This window comes from Vulpes vulpes, chromosome 14 (assembly GCF_048418805.1).
Source record: "Vulpes vulpes isolate BD-2025 chromosome 14, VulVul3, whole genome shotgun sequence".
In the NCBI taxonomy this organism is placed as follows: domain Eukaryota; kingdom Metazoa; phylum Chordata; class Mammalia; order Carnivora; family Canidae; genus Vulpes; species Vulpes vulpes.
Genome location: NC_132793.1, coordinates 67,747,219 through 67,771,542, shown reverse-complemented (window position 1 = coordinate 67,771,542; position 24,324 = coordinate 67,747,219). Strand labels below are relative to the sequence as shown.

Sequence of the window (24,324 nt, the reverse complement as noted above, 5' to 3'; positions counted from 1 at the left end):
CAGAGAAACCGAGTATTAAAAGTATATATTTTACTTTGTTTTAAATTATATCTGAAAACATTTGAACATAATGAAAACGAATTGCCGTGAAATGTGGAAGTTAACAAGAAATCATTCCACATTGGATTCTTCATTTGTAAGCAACAGCTTCAATTATTCTATCCAGTCTTATGTCAAAGAATGCAACTACTTTACACATTGCTCAGAATTTCCCTGTTTTAGTTGGTGTCTGACAAGGGACCTGAGAAATTCCCACATGTATTATGTAATGCTAAGCCAATGTCCTGGCTATTTAATAGATTATTTGGCTCCAATTCAAAGGTATTGAAACAGGAAAGCTGTTAAACACTTGGTCTGATATCAGCTGTCTTTTGATTTCTTTAATTTAATTTCTAAATTCTTTATCACCTTGAGTAAATTTCTTTAAATTAAAATTTTCTGTGATTATCTAATTGCAGAAGCTATTATGATATAATTAGTTCTGGTGGATTAAGTGCTGCTTAAATACTAAGACCATCCATCCTCTTTTGCCCAATGCCTTTCTATGAAGCTGCAGCTCAGTTGTACCTTTGGGAATACTATATATGTTGAGTAACATCATGACCACACAGTGCTCATCAAAAATTATTACTCCAGCGGTAATTTTAAATGTTGGAAGTAGTTCAAAAGTTTTAAAGAGTTACATAAATAACACACATTTGACAAATACACATGAAAAACTTAGCTACAATAAGACATTCAAATCACCTTAAAATATGAAACATTCACAGAACACAACTGCATTATATATTCACTGTTGCCAAATACTGTCCCATCTATCTATTTTTAGAAACTGTCTTAAATATCACTCAACTGGGCAACTTTCCTGTGTTTCCTATAGTCTTACCTTAGAAGCAAGCGGCACGTTAGAATGGCATTTCCCATGCATGTGCAAGACCCCAAAGAGACAAACAGGCTTCCTCTATCACAGCAAAGCCAACCCATGAATCCACAGCAAACGCATATGGGACAATTTCCTTTCTTTTCATTTAGCTGAGGCCGGTGGCACTATCGGCTTACAGGACTATGCCTGCCTAAGCGCTTATTCACTTTAAGGTGGAAGGTCAGGGTGAACAGATTAGAGTGTGGTGACAAGGCGGGGAAGACGAGAACTTCTACAGATCCTGGTTTCAAAATACAAATAACCAACCAAGCAGAGATGCATCCCTCTGAGAAAAGTCTCTTCAGAAAGGCAGAGGGAGAACTCCTCATGAGCCAAACTTAGAAGAGTTCCTACACATCACCACCCCATATTTCACAACTTGGAGAGACGCTTTTTAAAAAGAGCAGAGCAAGGATTTTTTTTAACTCTTAAGAAAGGATGGGAAATATTTTGCCTGAAAAAAAAAAACGTATATGCATTTATCGAATATATATATAAAATAGTTGGTGAAAATACCATTGGATGTATTTCCTTCTTGAAATATGCAAGGTAATGTAAAGAGAAACAAGCTTAAATTTCAGTAAAATTAAAATATTTTCTTGTTTTCCATAAAAATGAGTATTTCTCGAAGGGTTGCCTTCTGAACATTTTTAAAATGCAAAACTTGATATTATTATGTACATATGCAGAATACTACACAGTGATGATGCGACTTTTTTATGAAGTAAAATATGTCACAAAACGTGGCTTAGAGCATTTGATTATGTATCACCACATTTCAAGGCTGTCAGTAAAAATTCAAAGAGTTAGGAAGGTCAACAATAGCTCAGTAGTTGTTTTCTTAGCGTAGCTACTTCTCTAAGCTGATTTTTTTTTATGCAAAAATTATCTTGTAAGGTCAGTTTCAAGTATTAATTTGTAGGAAGCCCAGAGAAACTGAAAAAGAGATTAAATAACTTAAGCAGTTTTAAAAATTGTTTTGTATGTATATGAAGAAAAGAATAGCTAAACTACATGTAGTAGAATTTCAAGTTATGCTGAGAACTTTCATTATGTACAATCAACCATAAGCTTAAAATAATTCCAGCAGCCTTGCCGCTACTTCTTTCCACATGAAAGAAGCATTCTTGGAAAATGACAGAGCTACATAGAAACAATCAGTAATTAAAAAAAGAAAAAGAAATGCTCTACCACAGTTACACTCTATAGAGCTACAGTCTTCTGCATTTTTTTTTCTTTTTGTCAACCTAAATATAAGAAAAATAAAATCAGGCTGCTTACTAAAAAGGGGAACTTCATTATGGCAGGCTTCTGTTCACTTTGAGTTTGGCATAAGCAAACAGATGAAGGCAAAGTGGTTTTGAGACCCAAGTAGAGAAGAATTTCTTGTGGACAGATGCTAAAGATCTTTCTCCCACCCCAGCTCTCTCATTTACAAACAAGTTCCCTTGAGTGACACACTCCTCCTCCCCCCTTCCCTGCCTCACTCTTTCTTGCTCTCTTCCTCCCTCTCTCCCTCCCTCCCACAAATCCCTCCCCGTAACACAGAAGAATCTTGACAGAATGGCAGGAAACACGCACAGACTGGTCAGGGAAGGATATGATGTCAGCAACCACGAACAATAAAAGGTGTAAAGGTGCTTCCTTCCCTAAACTGTTCCAGAAGTGTAAAATGGGAACCAAAACTCTTCACTTCCTTCTCTGAGCAGAACTGTCTGAGTGTGCTGTGCTGCACACCACACACAGAGAGGTTTTTGAGAGGTTCAGATAAGGGACAATGACAGAAATCCAGACACGGGGACGCAATTTTCTATTTCTATTTTTAAAACACCTAAGAAAAATCCATTTCAGTTCTAGGTTAGTATTTTGTAGGATTTCTTTAGGAAATAAAAATAAAACGAACAAGTTCACTTTGGTGAAGGAGGAGATATGTCACAATTACATTTTACCATGCCTCACAAAAATCATCTGATACAGCTGATGCAGTCATATAATCTTAATTTACCCTTTGAAGTACATGAAGAATTCTGTATAGGCAAAGACCTAACCGGTTAAATTATATTTTTGGTAAAAAAAAAAAAAAAAGAATTGCCAACTGTCCAAAAAAAAAAAATTTCAGTGTTTGTCAGTGAAATACATTGGTCACTTCTTTGTACTCATAGTTTAAAAAAAGATATAGTGGGTGTGGGGAAAAGATGCCTGTTATTGAAGCTCTCAAAGTTCTTTTTAAAAATTCAGAGTAAGAATCAAAGAAACTAACATAAACTTTCAGTATATAGTGAAACTATTTGTTTCAATCTCATCACTATTAGGTTCCTTCTAACATGGAAATGGCAGTCTACCATAAGATTTCTGTAGGAAGAAAACCACATATCAAGTGGATCTGAGTCATCTTCAGATTTCAATCATCTTCCCACAACACTTTGATTTAGAAATTAAACACAACCTTCAGTTACGTGTTTTGATCGTAGAGTGAGACTGCCATGCCACATTAAAAGATGTGGGAAGAAATTAATTCTCTTCTGCTAAACTTATCTTTGCAAAGCATGTATTTTGCTACAATAAGCACAATGCAGTCACTTAAATAAAAACAGCCTATGGATAATGATAAAACATTAAAGTATGTAATATCAATTTGCAAAGAAAGAATTCTGGTTTTCTTTTACTCATAATAGCAAATAACTTCTTCACTGACTCACATTTTCACTAACACAAGCATCATCGTATAATGTTTTATAAAAACTCAAGGCTGAAAACCAAGCACATTATATCACACGAGAAATTATACGGCTAAATAAATACAAGCTGGATTCTTAGTAAGGTACAAGAATGATCTTAAGTCCAGTCGCTGCAAGCCTGGTATTACTAATTCAAATAATTAAATGATCCATTATTATTTTAAGTGGAAAACTTTGCTCATTATGTACATCTAAGTACATTTAACTATCTTATATTTTTGAAAGACATATGAGGCATGTAATTATATTTTGGTTAAAAGGAATAAGTAGAACTTTTACTTTTTTTCCTGCTTAAGAGGCATTTTGAACTTCAAAAGATATAATAATAATTATTATTCTTATTGTTACTGAATAAGAGTAACACATCACATCAATAACACATCACATCAACTATGTGATGTGTTATGAGTTGGGGAATATTTCCTCGGTCCTGGAAGTCATTCACTTCTAAGTTTATGATGTTCTAGATAGCATATTATGTTACCCTAGCTATGAATGCAAGCTGAATTCATTTTCGACACATAGCCAAAACTTACCTTCCTAAAGGTAATTAAAAAAAACTACCATTATGTACCACTGGATAAACACTATCATGCCAAACACAAAGTTATTTTCTCAATTTATTCAAATTTAGTGTCCATATGATGGGATTTTGAGTCATCTTCAAGACTCTGTAACATAGTATCACACACAAATTATAATGTCATCTTTCAGTTCCTCACACATACTATGCTGCTCCCTACCACAGGGCCTTTGCATGTGCAATTCCCTCTGCCTGGAATGCTCCTCCTTCCCTTCTATGCCTCCTTAACTTCTTCCCTTCCTTTCTCAGCTTTAATTTCACCTCCTCAGGAAGCACTCCATCTTTTCATGATCTCAACAATCCCCCACGAGGACTCACAGCACCATGTCTTCCTTTGTAGCACTTGTCATAACTGAAATTGCCTGATTTCCGCAACATCTGTTTTGTCTCACTTTTGTATTCCCTGTATCTACCCCACTTCCAGGCCCTAGTATGAGCTAATAAATTAGTTGATTAACGATTTTAAGATTTTTATCTCTCACGTGTGTATTTTCTTCGGTTGTTATTTTTAATGACTCCTCCTGAGGCCATTTTCGTATTTTTGTTTATACAGAAGCAGGTTGATAACCTCACTTAATCCTTTGTCTTATTTATAGAGCATGTCACATATGGAAGAAGAGTTATTTATCCTCAGAAGTGGAAGTAGAAAGAATTTTGGAGTCAGGAAGCTCAGGTTTGAACTTCAGCTTATTGCTGTTCCCTACAATAAGTTGGGAACAAACATTTTTTTAAAGATTTATTTATTTTAGAGCAAGAAAGCGAGCATGAGTGTGAGCAGTGGGGAAAGACAGAAGGAGAGGAAGAGAATCTCAAGTAGACTACCTGCTGAGCATGGAGCCCCACGTGGGACTTGATCCCACAACCTTGAGATCATGACCTGAGCTGAAATAAAGAGTAGGATGCTTAGGGGTGCCTGGGAGGCTCAGTCAGTTAGGCGTCTGACTTCGGCTCAGGTCCATAAACTTCCTGATATGCAACACAGCTATCGTCATTAAAGGTAGTACGATACGCTAAGTGGGTCCATAGCACTACTGGGAACATGGCCTATTCTTTGTAAGACTGCTTCAGTTTTGAGGCATAAAATTAAAGCCATGTTACACAGTGAGGCCACCAAGTGAATCACAGTCCTTACATATACCATGAAGACTTCACTTTGCAAAGCTAATGATTAGCAAGTTCTAACAGGTAATGTTTCATTTATACCTTAACAATAATCATTATATGAAGACAAAATTTACAATGTTATAAAAATTAAGAAGTTTCTCTTAAATTTCAGTCATGGAAGAGCTTCAGGCTGCAAAAGTAGAAATAACTAGGGAAATATATCAATTTTCCCAATGACCACGGCTGCTGAAAACTCTACATTAATGCTTCTAGTCCTACTTTAATATCTTTCCCCAAGGACAAAAAGAGATGAAATGTATGTCAGAAATATAATAAGGCTAAAAAGGAACTCGCTTTGAAAACCTCTGCAATTAATTTAATAAAGTGGGCCTAACCTGCCATTATCACTGACATAAATCATTTTATTTACACAGTTCTAGAATTTAGGAGACACATACCTTTAAACAACTGTGTTGCATTATAAACAATTTAGTAAACATGGGGGGAAGCACAGTTTCTCTGTCACGGTGTTCCATGGTATATTTTGTCTTGAACACTTTTTTTTATGATGCAGCTTAAACAGCATTCTCCATTCCCCATGCCAAAATAAACTCCAAATGGTCTAAATATGTCAAGGAGCCTTGTGCTATTGAACCACACCACATTTTTTTTCGTCTTTCCACATCATATTAAGTAATTAATTCGTGGTTCTATCATGTCTTTGTTTTCCTAATTTTTCACAACAGTACAGCCACCACATTTTCTTTCAAGGGCCACTTAGTTATGTGGCAGAGCTTACCACAAAGGTAAATCCTGCACGGTCTCATCACAAAGCAAGAGCTACTACTTAGCATCACAGAGTGTGTTCTGTTCCCCAGCTGTAACCTCTCAGAAAGCATATGCAGCTGGATTTTTTGTTGTTGTTGTTGCTGTTATTGAACAAAGCAAGTAAAGCAACTATACAACACCAATATTAGTGAAACAAAATTGTCAGCCCTCAGAGCAAGCGGGCTTGAAAGGGGATGCTGTGATTATACATTATCATCTTATTTTAACAAAATCTGAATTCCCAGGCATCTCATAATCCTGTCAGAAACAAATTTTACGTTCATTATTTTTTAACCTTTAATGTATCATATTTCATTATTAAAGTGGAAATATTCTATAAATTTCTTTCTCAAAAGCCTATATGCACAGGACACAGTTTTTAGCCTTACTGATTCGTCAAAGTGTGTGTGTATGGATGTGAGTGGAGAGGACATTCTCCTACAGAACTGCAGCAAATGGAAAAAAATCACGTTTTAGTCTTCTATAATGTGAGGATAAAACAGGAAGAGTACATTTTAAGACACCTGAATAGTCATGAGTATCAACACTAGTAAATAATCACGGTGTTACTAAGATTGTGATATGAATAGTTAAAAGGACATTGTAAGGTTTTGTTTTATTCTGTATTCAAATATTACAATTGTTAAACAATTGAAAATTATGTCCTTCAAATAATTTGCCTCTGTTGTTACTTTCCCTATTTATTTAATATTTAAAGATGACCTTGAAATGGAAAGAAATACTACTGTCCTCCTGCCAATGTTTTTGTTATACAATAGGATGAATAAGCTTGATAAATCATCCACTATTTACGTTGAATGCCATTTACTTTTGTCTCGAGTTGAACTTCAGAAATTTAGAAAGTTTACACAAAAGCCTTCCATCTAATATACATAATACTCAAAATGCCGTAATAATGTCTCTCAAAATATAGATGTTTGATATTGCTGTTACATGTGGCTGAACATGGAAACCAGTGATTCATCAATTTTTCTATTCTCTTCATCTCTTTTACAGCATCCTAATCAACCTAATTAAGGCTTTGTTCATCTGAAACCTCTGATGACAATTTGTTTAACTCTATCCCACTGTGGTCTTCTTATAAGGAGAATTAAATCTGATCTTCTGACAGCAATCATTAAATGATCCCAACTGGCCCCAATTAAGCCACATGGCTCACGGGCTTCCATACAGTCAAGTGCCAAGTTCTCTGTTTCATTTGCACATCATTCTTTACCTTGGTTTATTTTCTTAAAGCCAATTAAGTATGTGTCTTATCGAGTGGAACTAAATTTCCTTGTGTACACTAGCTTAAGACACTGTGCATCAATTGACTTTGCAGTCACACTGAAGTATCACACAGGGCTCCTAAAGCCTCTCTCTAGCTGTAGTACTACTAATGAAAAGAAAAAAAAACCCACTTTAGATTTACTTACTCATGCTGAAATTGACACATGTATCTTCTCAAAATAGTATACATATTCATACAGTTCTGGATAATATAAATCAATAATAACTTTCCATTTGGCTTATTTACAGCAATCTTTCAATAGAGTAGTATCTGCATTTAGTAGAGTCTAATATCCTTTAAAAAAATTATCTTTTTAAGACCTTCCAAAAGAGCAGTACCAAAGTAAGACTTCTGAAGTTAACCTTTCCTACCCTTAATTTCTGCTCTAATTTTTTCACATATGCTCAATTGTAAGCTCTGTAATGATGTTCGCAGGCCTTCCTTATGAATGCAGGTAGCCTCAGGATTTAGAGCTCATTGATTGTGTGCTACTCCAGGGAAATGGCTGATTAAAAACAGCCTCATGAGGAGGAGTAGCTCCTATTCACATCTGTCTCATCTTATTCTAAACTCTAATACCTGTATGGAAATTTGACCCCTAGCTTTGGCTTTGGAGAACCGCACTTTGCAGAATCCTTATACCTTAGATGTCAGGGCAGAAACACAGTTAATCTCAATATGACTGGTGTTTGACACAGTTTCTGAAGGCCTTAATCAATTATCCTGACTACTTTTCTGAGACTATAAACAAATGTGCAGTATTTTTACATCTATTCTAATTATAGCTATCACTGATCATCTGTTGGTATCTGATGCAGGCTATCTGTCACAGTTCTCAGAGCAGATGGATTAGAACATATCTGTTCATCCTAATCATATATTAAAAACTGACATTAAGGTAGAAAACTGAAATGGATGCTATGCATCTTATTGGACATTAACCTTGATGGAACATGTAATTCTTTTTATTCCTTGACCAACAGATGTAACTATAAGGAAAAAAGAAAATATAAATACTGCATTTGGAAACACCTAGAAAAAAAATGGTACGTGCATTTTCTTTATGACAGCTAAATAATCATCTACTCAGTAAATAACTGTTCTCTTCAAAAGAGGAAAATTAAAAATATTTATTACAAAATGCTGGTGATTTAGAAAATACTAACAACCTAACAACTGATTGACTTTAAGAAAATGTATAATAAATACACTAAAATTTTAGCAAAGCAAAACAGATGCTGGGGTGTTGTATTATGAAATATTTCTCACTGTATTATAGTAATCTCCAATAAGGTTTGATGTTAATTTTAGAGCATGCTTCTGCTAAAAAGGGCAAACCCTGCAACAGATTTAGTACAAAGAAGCTGAAAATATCCTGTGGAAAAAAAAATCTGTAGTGAAATCAGCCAGCCCAAATCCTGCCATTACTCAGCACTGCAGTGACGTGCGGATGTTTGTAGTGGTTTGAGGAGCCAGCAGGGGTGGAAACTCTACGTACTCGACTTCAACATGATTGCAATTGAACCTCATCAAAGTAAGAGCTCATAATTTGTCACAGAAAACAGCCAATTAACATATGTTAGAAAAAGGCTTCATAAAGATAATATATGATTAAAGACCCAGTGCAGCTGTTGAAAATCAAAACTATGCATTTAAAAAAGAAATCTCAGCCTGAGCTTCCGTATGGTTAAACTGATAATGGCTACTATGATTTTTTTTAAAGTAGAAAAATATAATTACAGTGCTTCTCATAAGTTTGGGGTTATGGCAAGGGAGAACTGGGTACTGTGGTATTATTTACTATGCCTTACTTAGTTCTATAAATAGTCAAAGCCCTTGCCAAAACTCTGTAGTTACTTTGTTATAGTGCTATTTTAAAACACAGACCTTCATTGTGAGCTAAATGGCCTTCAGGATGCACTTTGTAGTTAGAGCATTCCTCTCAAAACTATATCCTCCCTTTATCTGTGCAAAACTCTGGGACAAGAGGACTCTCCAAGACAGCCCTGCTTGCTGTAAAACACACTAGGGCTGTGTAACAACACGGCTTTATACTTCAGAACTTTTGTCAGGGTTGGTGGTCAGGAATGCTGCCGGTTAAAGGTGAGAAATGAGACCCTGCTGCACGTATGCAGTACAGATCCTCTACGGCAATGGTTCGCAGCTAACCTGCCACGGCTTTGGAGCAGAGGAACTACATGTAACTACGTATGTGCCGCATTCTTATCAGAGATTTAAACTCAACTTTAGCTAGGACCATGTGGGCAAATCAAATCCTGGTGAAACTAATGTCATCAGAGACTGTGAGCCAAGATAATGATGCTTAATATTACAGATTACAATGAAAAAGCTTGATCTTTAGTTACAGAGACATAAATGTGTCAAGCATGATGCTACGTACTAGGGACACCACCGTGAACCAAATAAACAAGGTCTTGGTGTTCACCAAACTTACATACTAAAGGGAGAAGGAGGCAGTAAACAAGCACACCGATAGGATGATTTTAGAAAATGAAGGGCTGGAAAGAAAATACCACAGTAGAACAGGCAAGGAGGTGACTGAACAGGAAAGGGCAGAGGTGGATAGTGCTGTCAGGGAAGACGACATTTGAGAAGATGACATCTGAGGACAGATCTAAAACCCAGATAGAGTCTGGCAGTATTTGGAGGATGACTACTCCAGTCTGAATACCCCATGGATACTCTGCTTGTCACAGTTGCTACAAACAGCCAATCCCTAGTTTCCCAAACCTCAATTTCCTCATCTACAGAATGGGAGTAATAACATTTAAATTCCTTGACAAGGTTGCGAGGCTCAAATAAAAAACAGCACTATACTCATTTGTAAAAATTCAGTTGCATACAATTCAGTTTCATAAATTGTGTAAACTTGTTTTCTTCACTTCAGTGTTGTAAAATTTCACAAAAGTAATAAACACTTTGAAGCACTGATAATATAGTATAATGTAAAAGATTTCTCAAATGATACAAACTGAATCCAAAGGTATGTGTGTCTTCCTTTGAAATGTGGATATTTCCTTAAATCAGTATATACTGACTGAACTAGTTCTTGGGCATGTAAGTTCCTTTTGCAGTGTTAAATATGCACAGAGCCATGAACAATCTGACAAATACAATGTAAAACTTCTGCAAATGTGAAATATAGGATTATATATTTTAAGCCGTACCTTCTTTCTTTTAGAAATAAATAAGCTTACAATATTACTAATGTACCTGAGTCACTAGGGTAGGTTGATTTATTTCCTCTCTCACAGGACCCAACTCCCAAGCAATCAGCACAGTTTTGATTAAGATCTCAGCGATATTTGAAAATCCCAGTGTCTCACTGTATGGGAAATGTTCACATATCTTTGGACATACCCATCTAATGAGAGTAAGCTATGTAGCCTCAAGCCAAACAGATTAATTTCCAACTTGGAATGAATAGACAAATTGAATCATCTAGTATTTTTTAAATTAAAGTGTTTTTAAGAGGAAAAATACAAAATTTAAGGATTATGAATTTTAATAAATAAGAAATTAGAGTACAAGGCACTAACACACTTTAATTTTAAAAGCTGTTATATAGAAATGCCAAACGAAAAACTAGTATTTTAAGTAAGGAGAGAGATCAACATTTTCAATGCAACAAAACTTTATTTAAGAAATAGCGCGTATACGCTTTCAATTCTCCCTCTCCTGCCAGTCAGTTTAAGGGTGAGTAGCATAAATTTGATCCTTTACTGCACTAATTTCTTTGTATTTCCTATTTGGTGAACATAATTTATAAGTTTTAAGATAGGGTAAGTTGTATAATTTACCATGAAACCTAAATTAACGCTGATTTATTTTCATTTATAATGGATTTAATGCCCCGAAAAAGAATTGTATATATGAAAAGTTTTTTTTCTAGTCAAAAGGTTGTCTTTCCTTTCCTAAATGAATCATCATACAGATATCTTTTCTAATGAAAATCAGCATAGTGTTTGATTCTATTCTCAATGTTAACTGGTATTTCGCACTGCATACTCATCTCCCTCCCTCCCTATCTTATAAAATGACCTCTGGAGGACACTCACCTCCCCCTCTAAAACCCAGTCATAATTGCATGCAAAGCAGGCATGTAAATCTGAGTTTCTTCTCTCTCTTTGTAGCCTTCCCCACTCCATTTTTTCATTTCATCACCTTCCTTTATCTCTTTTTCCACATGTTTAAGACTGAGGGGATATGGAAAGTGAAACTGTCAAAGAGCTAGGAATAGAGGTGTTCTCAGACGAACAGAATGTTTCCTCTATACACCCAAGCAGGGCAAGTGTGCTGCAGAGGGCCAGGGTGGGCCTGGGGTAAGCTAAGTCAGTTCCTACACTGAAGGCCTGGCAGGAGGCTCCTTATCTCAGCATGTCTACACATTCTGTCCCAGGCTATTTTCAAGGATAGCCCAAGTCATCCTTGGCAGATCCTAATACATGGAAAGTATTACAGTACTTCCCCTGTAAAAAAGACCATGCCACCACAGAACAGAAGTTTACTGAAATGAAGTTTTTTTTAAATCCTGATTCTCTAAAAGCTAGGATCTAGAAGAAAGCACTCATCAGTGGAAGCAAGCCCATGACTCTCTTCAGAACCCTCGGCATGGATTCCAAAGATCAGTGGTGAAGAATTCCTCAAAAAAAAAAAAAAAAAAAAAAAAAAGGAAATAAAAAAAATGAAGAAAACAAATTTCTTTGCTGCAGGACTTTTCATATTCTTCAGTATGCTAGATGCCAGAATCTGGACTATTTCCAAGTGTATCCAGAATATGTTTTGGGAAATGCTAGCTTTAAAAAAAGGAATAAGCTTCTTCCCTCTGACTACTGAATACACTGCACTGCTAAAATGCCCTAAACCAACACTGTTCATTGCCCAGCTCAAAGAAAACATGAGTATTGTTGAATAATTGATAAAACAATAAAAAAACTATTCTTTTAGCAGCTTTACAAAGGAGTACAGATATGATTATCAAGTGCAGAAAACTGCTGTTCTTTTAAAGTAAAAATACTAATAAAATATTTAGCAATTAGTGCAATAAATTTCCAAAGCACTAAGAAGTGGTATAGTGAAAAGAAAGCTCTATTTGTAATCAGATTCTTGGCTGGGTTCTGCTACACATGAGCTGCATGTCTCTGGGGCAGTCAACTGCTCTGAATCTCATTTTCCTCAGCTATATAAAAGGAGCCAGGTTCAGTTTCTAAAAACCACTTTCAAATTCCTAAATGGTCTAAGTTTGGTAAATGTGTAAGATAAAATAATGTCAAAATACTTCTCCAAAGGATATAGTCCTAGAAACACAATAAACTGACAAAGATATTTAACTGCCTGGGTAAATCGCATTGTTTTTTCCATACTTTTTGCTTCAAAAAGTTGGTTCACCTCAGTCTCAAGCAATATAAACAGTTAAGACTAAGGCTGCATTATGTGCTTTGAAATACTAATCATATTTAGAAATTTAATAAACAGCTAAGAATTATAAAAATACTATAGCACCAAAAGCTTATTAATTCCAATCCTCACAGCAGCCTATGAGAAAGGCTACTTTATCATTTCTATTTCACAGGAAAAAAAGCTGGAAGACAGAGAGGTTAAGTTACTTGCCCAGGGTCACACAGCTAGTGATAGGGTATATGTAATTACAGAGTATATAAATGCCGTCCCAGACTCAGTACTCGAACCGCATACTCTGCTACTTCTCTATGCAGCAAGGTACTATTCACGAGAGTACTTTCAAGTTAAAATCCTATGCAGAAAATGGGATGTTCAGAGGGTTTTAGTGAAATCTAAGAGGTACTTTAAAAATCAGTGTTCTTTAATTCATATAACATTCTCCTATTCTTTTTTTAAAAGACTATATATTTGAGAGAGAGAGAGAGAGAGCAAGAGTGAGCGCACAAGCAGAGGGAGAAGGAGAATCAGGCTCCCTGTCAAACAGGGAGCCTGATGCAGGGCTTGATCCCTGAGCTGAAGGCAGACGTCCAACCAACTGAACCATCCAGGCATCCCACATTCTCTTATTCTTGATGGCAAAAAGAATTTACTTCACTGTGCCAAGTAGGGGGAAAGAATGAAACTCAAATTGGGTATTTGTTATTAGATTATCAGATTCATCAGCATCAGTGGGCTCCTACCTCTCCTTTTTACAGATGAATATGGGTGCTCAGAGGGGAAACCGGGTGAATGTCTATGAATCAGCATATATTCATCATGACGCCTGGGTAAAAACATGAAAACAGGTGTCTTCCTGAGGATAGGTCAGGAGAGTCAACTTCATTCATGATTAAGAGGAGTATTACAAAGAGTATTACAGATACCTTGTCTCCACGCAGTCATCTTGCTCTCTTTTAGAGTACCTTGGGTAGGTTTCAAACCCAGATCCAATTCACTCTGGTCTTACCTTGGCCCTTAACCCACTAAGACTCTCCTTTCTGCTCCTCCTCTTGTTCCTCCTTCTCTTTATGCTTTTCCCTTATCTCCTCAAATTATGATCTATTACAATATTCTTCTCTACTGAGTGGAGTTTCCACTTCAGAATTTTATACACTTGCCTATTTTAGAATTCTTTGTGTTTGAGACCTTTGGCTGTAACTATGCAATTCACACTCCCTAAATATATTACTTTAGAAGTAATTTTATGCATATCAGCTTTATAGGACACACACCTAATAAAATATACTATTAATTGTATAAAAACAGTTGACATAATTGGCAATATAATTGTTGAGGAAAAATCACACACTTCAGTGTATTACAGAAGTTCACATCAGTTTTTCCACAATGTATCACATAGCCTTGCTCTGTCAGAGCCTACATAGTGTGAGGAAGTTATAGTTTGTCTATTTTCAGCATGTATCAGACTTTTCTCCTACTTTCGTAGGGAGAGCACTGTGGTACAAATATAAGTACATATATATTCATTTATGTATTTACAGAGGTTATTGTACCAGCTGATGAGCACACTGGTCAGAGCCATTCAAAAGCTCCATAATCGACAATGACCTATTATATTCAAGCCTGAATTCAATTTAAGATGCTGGGCCCTTGAATGGGCAAAGTGAAAGCTCAACATGGCTGCATCTATAGCCCATGCACTTGAAGAGGGCTTTTGGTAAACAGGAAATCTCTGAAAATTCTAATTCAGTAAGAAAGGACCTGTTGGCAAATGCTGCCTTTCACAGTGAAGAGATGTCTGGAATAATTTTTATATCAGAGCCACTCACACCTGTTGGTGGGTCTGGTAATAAAAGAGTTCTGAGAAGTACAGAGGTGCTATCACTTTCAAATGCTAGAAAAGTGAACACTGCCATCAAGTAACTAGTTAACATACCAAATCATTATTTGGCCACTTTTCTGATGATTCTAAAATTCAAAATTACATAAAAATGTTCATCTTATATAAGAATTGGAAAACAATGAATATAGCACAACTTCTATTCAGTTCCTTTAAAAAAGTAGGATAAATATTTAATAAATATTTGTCTAAACTTATTATGGAGTAATTCAGGATGGGCTTGGAAATTTCAATTTCCTTAAACTGGATCTTTAGGAGATCCATTTTAAAATTTAACTAAATTTTGCCATGCTAGAGAAGAGCAAAATAATCTATTTTTTTGTTGTTGAAATACGTATCTATATTTCCACTCAACCAAGGTAAGAGTAGAAATGCCAGACATTAATACTGGCAGAGGCCATGCAAGGTCATACCGTTTTCTCCTCCTTCAGATAATACCATCCTCAAATTATTTCACAAGGATTCCACCTCTCCTATTTTTAAGGCCTTCCGGAAAAGGAGCAACATAACCTTCCTCAGTAACCTATTTTGATATTTCACAACTCTCACTCAGGAAATTCTGACTTATAGCTAATCCCTCACAGAATACTTTATGCCCACTCCTCTTGTTCTACCCTCTGTACAGAGAACAACATCTGATGATCAAGTCCTCATTTCATATACTTCACGACCGTATATTGAATTATACCTGTTTTGATTATCCTGTCCTTGCTTTACTTTCTATTTCCACCATATTTGCAGCTCTTCAATTCAAATCATATCTGTCTTTAACTCTCTAGTCCAAAAAAATATATATAGTACTCAAAACAGGCTGTTTTTGTATATTGCCATCAAATACATATTTTTAATGATCTACACACTGCACAAATTTTAAATCCAAAGTTTATCTGTTTCATTTATTTCAATTTTGCATTGTCTTCCCTTGCCAGACTTGCTTCTACCCAACTCTTCTACATTTTGTATGTAAAGAGTTTATTTGTATTTCCTTAGCTTCATGATTTCTCACCACTTACTCAGTTTGCCTGGGCCATCCCCTGCTCTCTTCTTCTTGATATCTTGATAAAGGAGATTATCATTGACAGTTACCTTCTAGTCTTTAAAAATTCTTAAGAATAGTACCTTGTAGGGACGCCTGCGTAGCTCAGTGGTTGAGTGTCTGCCTTTGACGCAGAGCATGATGTTGGGGTCCTGGGATGGAGTCTCACATTGGGCTCACCACAGGGAGCCTGCTTCTCCTGCCTGTCTCTGCCTCTCTTTCTGTGTCTCTCATGAAAAAATAAATTAAATCTTAAAAAAAAAAGAGAGAATAGTACCTTGTAGCCTTGTAATGGCATTATAAGAATTCCTGTTACTAAAATTATCTTAGCCTTAGTTAGACCTGCCCAGGAATTCCATGATATTTGCTTTGTTTCTTAGTATCACTTGATTCCACAGGTCAAAGGTACATATGTTACATTTCTATGTACCTAGACACAAGCATGAGTTCATTTTGTTGGTTAATAAAGGTAAAGGATAAATAAAGCAAAGAAACATTTCATTTATTCCTTCATTGGAGAATTTGTTTGTTTTTTATTTTTTTTTAATTTTTTTTTTAGTGCTGTAGTACTATGTTTTAGGCACTATTTCAAGGGATAAATCTAAAGAATAAACCATAAAAATTCATACCTTTGTGGAACTTAAAATATTTCTGGCATTATCTATATTTTCTTTCGCCTCCACATGAAAAAAATGGGCTATACTTTATTTTATCCTTTGCTGTGGTTATTGTTTATTGGTTAAAGCTGAATGGATTTGTACACACCATGCATTATTTTTGATTCTCCTTAACAAATTTTAAGCCTTCACTATTTCTTAGGATGTTCACTTCCATACTGTTTTTAATTTCTTCTTTTCTTATAATGCTTTTAAAATGTCTGGTTTTTTTTTATGGGTCTTTTTTTAGCCAACCAGATTCTCTCCTCCCTTTCTGTTTGTGATACCAGATGAAGTGTTTGATCACTTGTGCAATCTTCCATCCTACATTTTAAATTTTCTAAGAATACTTTAAAAATATTACCAAGTCCTTTGAAATATGCTTCATTAACAGTCATCTGTGTCACCTTACAACGTTTGAACTGGAGAAGGCACAAGACAATGTTCAGCCATCTACCATAGAAAGTTCTGCCACTCTCCCAATACTGCCCTAGGAATTGGGAAAAGGTATGCTGCAGAGACAGGCACATCACTGGCAACTGGCTAACAGTTACAATAGATGGAGTTATTTTCAAAGATCCCAATATATTGGGTGTTGATATCTTTTTAATGTTTTCCTATCTCATTTCTTTTTGGATCCAGAGCTTTGTAAAATGTCTCTTTATTGTTCGTGTGTGTTACAATTTTTTTTTAAAAAAGTCATGACATGAAAAGTATTTCCTATTTGGGTCTGTTTGTTCCATTAGCTATTTGCCTCTCCCCAAAACTGTATTTGAAGCATAAACATTGAAACATAGACATACTCCAACACTTAAAATATTGCATGTGTCATTGAAATTCTATTTGAAAAATCAATGGTGGACCAATGCATTGTTGGGATTAGAATGAAGTTTAAAAAAATTGAAGTTTAGAAAAAAAAATTGAATTTAGAATTCTACTGAGACACTGTACAAAAATGATACCAATTGCCAAGTACAGTGTATGCTACACAATCACAAATTATTTTATTTTATTTTATTTTATTTTATTTTATTTTATTTTATTTTATTTTTTTTATTTATGATAGTCACAGAGAGAGAGAGAGAGAGAGGCAGAGACATAGGCAGAGGGAGAAGCAGGCTCCATGCACTGGGAGCCTGACGTGGGATTCGATCCGGGGTCTCCAGGATCGCGCCCTGGGCCAAAGGCAGGCGCCAAACCGCTGCGCCACCCAGGGATCCCATAAATAATTTTAATATTTCTGAAATTCAACTTTTGTATCTCATTCAATTTTTTCTAAGACTCATTTTCTCCACTACCAAGTAAGGATATATTAAATAGGTAATATACATGTTTCTTCTATGTCTAATGACAGATTTTATGATCCATGATCTATTGAAACTCATATTTATGATTTTCTTCAATCCAGAAAATTATCATGTCGGGAGATTCTACTTCAGATTGGCAACATGGATATGCGCAACGAAGGCAGACACTCAACCACTGACCAACTCAGGCATTACCTGAGCTTTAATCTAAAAATAAATCTCAATGTTTGATTCTTATTAGATTAGAGAAGGGTGTTTCATTTTCTGTTTTCAACTTTATTATTAAAATAAAGTGGAAATAAATTCTTAAAATAAAGTGGCCTTTCCACTTTATTCTTAAAAATCGGGTGTAAGGGCACTTGGGTGGCTCAGTCAGTTCGGCCTCTGCCTTCTGCTCAGGTCATGATCCTGCGGTCCTGGGATCGAGGCCCACACTGGGCTCCCTGCTCAGAGGAGAGTCAGCTTCTCCTTCTCCCTCAGACCCTCCTCCCTGCTTATGCTCTTTCTCTCTTTCTGTCTCAAGTAAGTGAATAAAATATTTTTTAAAAATTGGGCTTAAAATATATTGCTATTTGTAGTTTAAACATAATGCACCAAAAATACTAAGTTTTTCTCTGATTTAAATTATATTTCTTGATGTGCTTCTATTTAAAATTCTTTCAAGGGCAACTTAAATAGTGTTATAGGCTACTAGCAACCATTTATACTTGAAATTTATAGCCAGAGAAAAGTTACTCCTAATTTTTCATTTGGTGTATGCCTTAGTAGTGTAAACATAATAAGGAATTCTGATTATATAGATCAACTTGACAATGAATTGGAAATAGGCGCTAGTAAAGACTGAATTTATAGGTGAATTGATGATAAATGCACTATGCTGTAATTTACTGGACATGCCTTACCTCATAAATTTCTGTGTCCTTCTTATCAATGATTCTTAAGGTTCTATGTATGAAAATAATTCCCTTTGTCCACTTACTGTAACCATTAATTGGAAGCACCTTTCTGACATACTTGTAATACTCAAAAATGTTAATGACCAGTGAATTTGCTTTAACTCCACAAATTAACTAATTTGGACTGCTTGTAAAAGTTTAAACTAGAATGAACGTTATAAATACAGAGCACAGAATCAAAATGTCAATGTTCCTATAAATGCTGTTGTCAACAGCTGGTTTAAATTGCCAAGAAACCCCAAAAACTAATCAGGAGGGAATAGGTTTTAAAAATGGATCTATAGTATGGGAAAAAAATGCTCTTCCTTTAAAGTCATTGTTCATTTCCTGTATTGAAATACGGCGTAGAAGCAAGCGTAAGATACTATGACCTCAGAGGCTTTTAAACAAGCCCAATCTCCATTATGTGAAACTTCTTTATTACAAGCATTTCAGAACAGATTATGACTAAATATGAGATTATGATGGGCAGTAAGATGTTATAATAAGATAACAACGTAACTATTTGTCATTATCTTTTCTACTCATTTACCCTATGCACCACAGTTCCCTTCTTGTGTGACAAACTCATCTGAAGTAAGAAATAAGCAATGACGCACTTGAATTTTCTACTGCAAAATCTAAGTTGTGATAAAAATGCATGTTTTATCTTAAATAATCTAAATAAATCTTAAATGGTAATAATAATAGTCATGCTGGGAGTTTTTATGAAATATATAGAGTTCTCTTCAACATTGAGTTTTCAACCAATTATCTTCTCTACATATGCTTTCTGCCCTTTAGAACTTTGGTTATGAGCTGTCTAATAAAATTTGACTACAGATTTATATCTATAATAAAAAATATAATCGACTTCAACCCTTTACGAAAGTGCTACAAAATATATACCAGTGCCCATAATGACAGAAAAATGACAGCAACAATGCCTGGGAGCAAACTGTCATTTGAGAGAGCAAAGGTAAAAAGAAAGTCATTAAGGGATCAGTTAAAAATATTTTTGTTAGGATATAAGAAAATTAAGTGGTAGAGTTCCAAAGGGAACTCTTTCTGTGCTTATAGTATCATTCAAATAGTTTATCCCTGCAAGGAGATTACCTGTAATGCTGCCAAGGTCACTGCCAAATTGTATTAATGGTCATGTTCACTTATATGTCAGTCACATGAGTTAGAGCTGCCTTCTTCTTCTTTTTCTACTGCATAATGACCTACCTCTTAATGCACACTGACAAATTGAGGTGAGTGAATATGTTTTTCCAAAATATAGATGGAAGAGTTCCATTCCACCACTCTTCCATTTTAATTGTACCAAACATGTGGAATGTAAAGTCTGGCAGGAAAGAGGTTTTAAATATTCTATTCTGAAAATTGAACCATTTTTGAAAATGGCACTTTGAGTCTTACAGGGAATTATTTGTGGCTGCATTGTGGATTTTCTTTCAAATGCACATTTGCTTACATTGCTGTAAAAGCACAAAATATTTTTTAAATGTAGGAATGACATTTTTTTAATCTAGAAAATGTCATTGGAACACAGAGTTAGTAACAGAATGATTTAGTATTCAATAGTTAAGCTCTATTGCAGATTTGTAATTTTCATTTATCAATATTATTCATCATTTACAGAAGAAATGTGAGAGTGTAGGCATATTGGCTTCTGAATACATCTACTGACTAGAGTGTAGCAGACATATTTATGTACTTAGAGTAAAAATAGATTAACACATCTCCTTTACAGGGCTTATATTTAAATAGAATAAATCACATCCTCAAAGAATAAATGATATTCTAGTATGTTATAATAAGACTTGCTCGTGAGAGACATCTCTATTAAAAATTTACTACTTTAGTCCTGGAATACCAATTTAGTCCTGGTCTTGAGATTAGCAATATATTAAAAATATCTGGGGAATTAGCAATTTCAATTCTTGATTTGATATTAAACTTGGCGCTGATTTCTTTGTTTCACTTATATAGTTTAATTCATCAAAACATTATTGAAATAATTGGGAAAGAAAGAAGACATGAAGAAGTATTTCACTGCTTACATCAGCTGACCTGAACAATATTTTATAACTATATTTAGAAAAAGATAAAAAGAGCTGAATACAGCTACAATTCTCTATGCCAACTTCCTCTATTACCACTTTTTTTTTTCTCATTTAGTAACTCATCTATAAAACAATGACATTAAAAAAAGAGAGAGAGGGAATAATTTCAGGACCTCTAGACAGAATTTTAACAGGCTGGTAGATGCATAATTAGTTAGAAGACTAGATCGGACACCAATCTAGCTTTCACTTAAGATTATTATTTCTAGTTTGTTTATCTCATTTATACTCACACAATTTTTGGTAGTGATTGGATCACAAATGCATTACAAGGGAGCTTCTCAAATTTGAAGTTGAATAATTAAAACAACTATTATCTAAATTTGAAAAACTAGATTAAAATATATTGCATTTATAAGGTACATGAGTAAAAATGGCAATACACAGAATGCTAATAAACTCCATTCTGCAAATTTAAAATCATAACCAGTAATTAGACAGAGGGTGATGCATCTAAAATTCATATATAATGCTTTAGCTGAGATTTATAATCTTATTATTAAAACTTTTATACAGATTATGTAGAATAATTTCTTATTTTAAAAGAATTCCCCAAAGGCAAATAGCAGGAGACAGTAGAATCTGCATGATTTAAAAACCTAATAATGATCTATATTTGCAAATCCAAAGCTATAGTGGCCAAAACCAAATTAGTAGAGAATAACAAATCTACTTCCAGAAGTGTGATTGAATGAATACTACGTCCCTGTTATGTAATATATCTTACTTTGTGGAATACTGGGTAGCCTTATGTAGATGAAAACCATCTCATTAAGATAAAAATTTACACATATTTACATCTTTCTATATAGTAATAATTGGCAATATGCTAAGTGCTTTACATTTATTATTTAATTCTTGTAATTAATTTAGACATGGTAAGGTAGATAAATTCAAACACATTTAAAAAACATAAGCAGTGTAACTTTTTAATCCATGCTGTTAAGTAGTTGTTACTTGGGTAAGCTCGCTAAAAAAACAAGAAGGTCATGAATTCATCCCCTCCACTGATAACTGGGGTAACTGACATACTTGTGGATAAAAATTCTGTTTACTAATGTCACTGTGAAAGAGTTGGTTAAAAGATGCCCTTTATCAATGGACTGGTTATTTATTTATTTATTTATAAATATTGTATTTACTTATTCACGAGAGACACACAGAGAGAGGCAGAGACACAGGCAGAGGGAGAAGCAGGCTCCATACAGGGAGCCCCATGTGGAACTTGATCCTGGGACTCTGGGATCACACCCTTGAAGGCAGACACCCAACCACTGAACCACCCAGGCATCACTGAACTGGGCATTTAGAATTCTAGGTGGCCCATGTGAGTGTATTTTGTTTCCTCAGATGGATAAAAAATTCTTGTGTTATACTTGCTTCTAATTTGAAAATAAAAGGCATTCATAAATTCACATGCTCCAAATGCTTAAATCTTAAGATTCACATATCTAAGAGCCAGCCCCACATGATTTTTGGCTATTCTATTGAATTCTATGGGGAACTGCTCATTTATTGTACAAGAATTGTGAGACTTGTTTGTTAAAAAAAAAAAAGGTTATGCACACATGATAAAATACAGTGAAAATAAGAGTGATATTTACCTAGTGCAAAAGCTGTCTAAAGCTTAATTTAAAAATCTACAATAAAAGCTTCAACATTTATCTATTTTGACTTGTGTCTAAATGTTTCACTTTATAGCAATAATGATTGACCACTATTAAGGTTCAGTTTTCTCTGATGTTTCAGAGAGATGAATCTGCAAATTCCTTCAGGAAATTATCTATTGTTAATCAACATTTCAAAAGTCAGAAGATTCCAGAACAGGGTAAATCTGGTATTTCTTAGGTCTACTTTTAATTTAATAATATGAATTGAAACTATTAAAATTCTAGAAGAATTTTTTAAAAAAACTTAAAAGATAAAATCAAAATCTATATCCTAGACATTCTTCCCAAAAGGCAAAGAACAAAAACCTTTCAATGCGAAATTTCTTTAAAGAAAAAAAAAAGATTTTATTTGTTTATTTTGAGAGACACAAAGAGAGAGGCAGAGACATAGGCAGAGGGAGAAGGCAGCTCCCCATGGGGAGCCCAATGCAGGACTCATCCTAGGACTCTGGGATCCCGCCCTGAGCCAAAGGCAGATGCTCAACCACTGAGCCACCCAGGTGCCCCTCAATGCAAAATTTCTTGATTGTAAAAGTTTAAAAAGGCAAATGATCGTTAATTCTTGTTAATCCTTGTTCTGTGTCAGGCACTGCTCCATTTACATATATTAACCCATTGATCCTCATAACGACCTTATGGTAGCATTATTACGTACATTTTACGTATGGAGAAATTAAAGAAGACCTTTCTTGCCCATGTTAAATGGTGGCTTTGGGATTGAAACCTAGCAATCTGACTCCAACGTCTGCCTTTCACATCATACTTAGAAGAATACCAGCATTTTAAAAAATGATGGCTACTTTGGTTGCTTTAAGAACACAACAAATGAACGGTAACCGCCGAAATAGATGAGAGAATGAAGGAATATAGAGTCGGTGCAGACTTTAGAAGACCACTGTTTTTTAGGAGCATCATGATGTCTAGGATGCTCTTCATTCTAACACAGAGTAGCAAATAAAACTTACACACCTCATGTATTCACTCTGACTTTGCCGATCTGTCTGACACACATTTATACATAAACACACATATTTATGCATATGCACACATACGTACCTAAAACGAATTTTTAAATGAAGAAAATATAAATTTTTAAATGAAGAACTTTGCATTGTCTCATTATTAGAATAATGCAAGGACTTTGTACTTTGTCTTTTAGTAACATTCACACGTTTTGATATCAATCAACCTGTCTTAAGTATTGGATATAGGTTTAGTGAACACCTATCTGCTAAGATTTGCTAATTCTTCTATTAACTTTCAACTTCTACATGCTATAAAGCAGCAATGTTAATTATTTCATATTCTGATTGTAAAAATTCAATATTTAGTAACATATACTCTTCTATCTTATATTATTAAAACAATTTGTACCTTTATATTTATGTGAATAGGCCATAATATTTATCCTAGGTTCTTGAAATTATAAAATCTATTTTTGTTATCTCAAAAAGATTTAAGCATTCTAATTATACTATGAATGTACTGGGAATGATTATCATTTGAAACTGTATAATGTAGCCAACCTAGTAATGTAGTAATGGCTAGTAATGTAACCAACCTATACAGACACAATCCATAAGTGCTTTAGATACAAAAAATAGAAGCAAATTCTCAAACTGTGTTTACATTTCCATAATGACAAATGGAAATTTAAATGACTAAAAGTGATTATATGTGGAAGTACTTTATGCAGAATTCTCTACATTCTTTAGTACTATGGCGGCAAACAAAAGGTTACTGCATCTTAGGCAGGATAACACAATTAAAACCATTTTAGAACTGTATATTGAATTGTGTGTTC

At 34.7% G+C, this 24,324-nt stretch overlaps 1 protein-coding gene across 50 annotated transcripts in view; it reads right to left on the bottom strand.

Annotated features, from left to right (window-relative positions):
• MEF2C (myocyte enhancer factor 2C) overlaps window positions 1-24,324 on the bottom strand; it is a 169,880-nt gene that overhangs the window by 98,085 nt on the left and 47,471 nt on the right. For 2 of the 50 annotated variants that reach the window (XM_072736810.1, XM_072736822.1), the window contains exon 1: window positions 887-2,451. The exons of 46 other annotated variants lie outside the window; for them this stretch is intronic. The gene's annotated coding sequence lies outside the window, so the exon portion shown is untranslated. Of the gene's footprint in view, window positions 1-886; window positions 2,452-24,324 lie in introns of those variants that run through there. 2 more of the 50 variants (XM_025992921.2, XM_072736835.1) reach the window with 1 other exon arrangement.